This window comes from Porites lutea, chromosome 1 (genome assembly GCF_958299795.1).
Source record: "Porites lutea chromosome 1, jaPorLute2.1, whole genome shotgun sequence".
NCBI classification, from domain to species: domain Eukaryota; kingdom Metazoa; phylum Cnidaria; class Anthozoa; order Scleractinia; family Poritidae; genus Porites; species Porites lutea.
In genome coordinates, this window is record NC_133201.1 from 27718798 (window position 1) to 27721297 (window position 2500).

General features: G+C 39.4%; 1 protein-coding gene and 1 pseudogene across 1 annotated transcript in view; both read left to right on the forward strand.

Annotated features, from left to right (window-relative positions):
* Positions 1-2500, forward strand: part of LOC140927156 (pyroglutamylated RF-amide peptide receptor-like) — a 25957-nt gene that overhangs the window by 17704 nt on the left and 5753 nt on the right. The gene's annotated exons all lie outside the window — the stretch shown is intronic.
* LOC140921273 (uncharacterized) overlaps positions 1-2500 on the forward strand; it is a 3237-nt pseudogene that overhangs the window by 508 nt on the left and 229 nt on the right.

Genomic DNA, 2500 nt, shown 5'->3' on the forward strand with positions numbered 1-2500 from the left:
AATTAACCTGTACACAGGTAAAATGCACCTGGCTGTTACCCACCGCTGTGAAAGAGGTTGCTTATGCCCCAATCGCTGACATTGATTTTCGCTCAGCAAAGAAACTTAAGCGAAATTTGGATGAAACTATCAACAATTTGACGACTACCAAAGGAAGTACAGGCAGTCATTCTAGTGAGGTGGCGAAGGTGGCAGCTCCCGTCCCAGGTGATACTGAACTAATGAACTTTTATGCAGAACTGAATTCTTGCAAGACTAAGGCTGCGGCTTTAAGTTTGATTCACCCCTTCTCGGATGCTTTTGTTTCTAAGAACAGAAACGTACCAACTATCTCAGATTTATTTGACAAGAAGTACCTAGACTTCGAGTATCATGACCTACTCAAGGCCTGTGAAAAAATTTTCCCAAAAATCACTGATGAAGAGGTGAGGCTCATAGAGGAAGATACCAGAAGCCAGTCAAAAGGGCCCTAGCTTCTATCGTCACAGGGCTGGGAGAATTGGGGCATCAATTAGCAAAGCAGCATGTCACACCAACCAGCACAGCCCTCACAATCACTTATTAAAACAATTTGTTACCCAAACATTTTCACATTTAGTACAGAGGCTACAAAAAATGGTTGTAAACATGAAAGTGCTGCTATTGAAGCTTATGAAAAGATCATGAAGGAAAAGCACATCAACTTTCCAGTAACGAAATGTGGCACGTTTATCAATAAACAGTATACATTGTTACATGCCACACCTGACTTTTTGTATAGGTGTAATTGCTGTGGGGATGGATGTGGGGAGGTAAAATGCCCCTATTGTTTAAAGGATACAGACTTGAAGCAGTTTATTAACAAATACAACTCTTGTTTGAAGTTAGAAAATGGAGATGCAATTCTAAAAAGGGAACATGCCTACTATTACCAAACCCAACAGCAAATATTCACTGCTGGAAAGCTTTACTGTGACTTTGTTGTTTGTGGTTTTCATGAGCAAATTGATCTCTTCTGTGAAAGAATTTTGCCTGATGTCAGCCACTGGCACTCTTTTGTTTCCAAACTTAATCACCTCTGGAGATACTGTGTGCTACCAGAAATTCTGGGAAGGTGGTATACTCAAAAGCGAAGTTTGTCTCATTCATCACCTGATCCCAATTCTGCTTGTTTTTGCAGACTGGCAACTGGAGGGCCTGTGGTGACATGCACAAACCAAGCATGCCCCATTTCTACTTTTCATTTATCTTGTTTGAAAATTACAAAAGAACCTAGCAAGTGGTTTTGTCCCCTGTGCCAAAAAAACACCGGCAGCCAAAAATGAAAAATCAAAATGCAAACAGACAAGAGATATTTTGGATGAAGCTCTCAAATTAGATTTTATCTGCACGTGCAAACAGAAGCCACTGTGTTCAGAAACTGCTGAAATGCCATAACCCATTTTGTCAAAGTGGAAAGTTTTTTCATTTGCCCTGCTTAAACTTCCAGCGGATGCCGAATCATGCAATGACAACTTGGGAATGTATGGTATGTGAATCAGGAGGAAAAACTGAACAAAGCAAAAAAGTTGTTAATGACTCTTTCAATACATCTGATGATGGAGTTGTGATAACTGGAGTTTCAAAATGCTCTTCAGAAAAGTCAGCATCACTTGCAAAGCTGAAGGATGGGCATTACCGACTGATTTCGTCACCCAATGGTTGGCTTGACTGTGACATTATCCATGAAGTACATGTTTGTCTCAGAAACATTAATCCAGATGTGGAGGGCTTATAGAGACCAACGTTGGGCCCTGTCAGAAACTTCAATCAAGTTAATGGGGAATTTATTCAGATTTTGCATACTGGTAATGCCCACTGGGTATGTGTAGGCTCAGTAGGGTGTGAAGATGGCACTGTCAACTTGTATGACAGTCTGTATCATAACATTATTCTAAATGAAGTACAAGAGCAGGTACTCAATCTTGTTGGACATTCAAATTTTACTGGCATTCAAGTTCTCCCTGTTCAACAACAGTCAAATGGCAGTGACTGTGGAGTATTTGCTGCGGCCTTTGCTACATGTCTTGCTTATGGTATACACCCTGAAACAGTGCAATTTCATGTCCCTAAAATGAGAAACCATTTATATCAGTCTTTAAAATCTGGTGTATTGAAGATGTTTCCTACATTTTAGACTGCATAAGGTACATCTTTGGTTAAAAAAGTTTTGAAGAGAAAGAATAGCTGCTTTATTATAGAGAAAATAATATAGTTGCCCAATGGACCTGCATATTGGAAAGGAACAATCAATTCACATAGTAATTTTACCCAAAATATAACTAACCTGATAACTTCATTGATCACTAAGTTCTTGATTGACAAACACGGGAATCATTGTTGCCATTGTGTATGAACAAGACAAAATACTGCTGAAATACCAGGATATAATGCTTATCCCATGCTTAAACAGTAGCGCCTCCCCAAAACCTTAGATCCAAAACCTTTATGTAGTTATTCAATGAGCAAATAGTGCTATCGT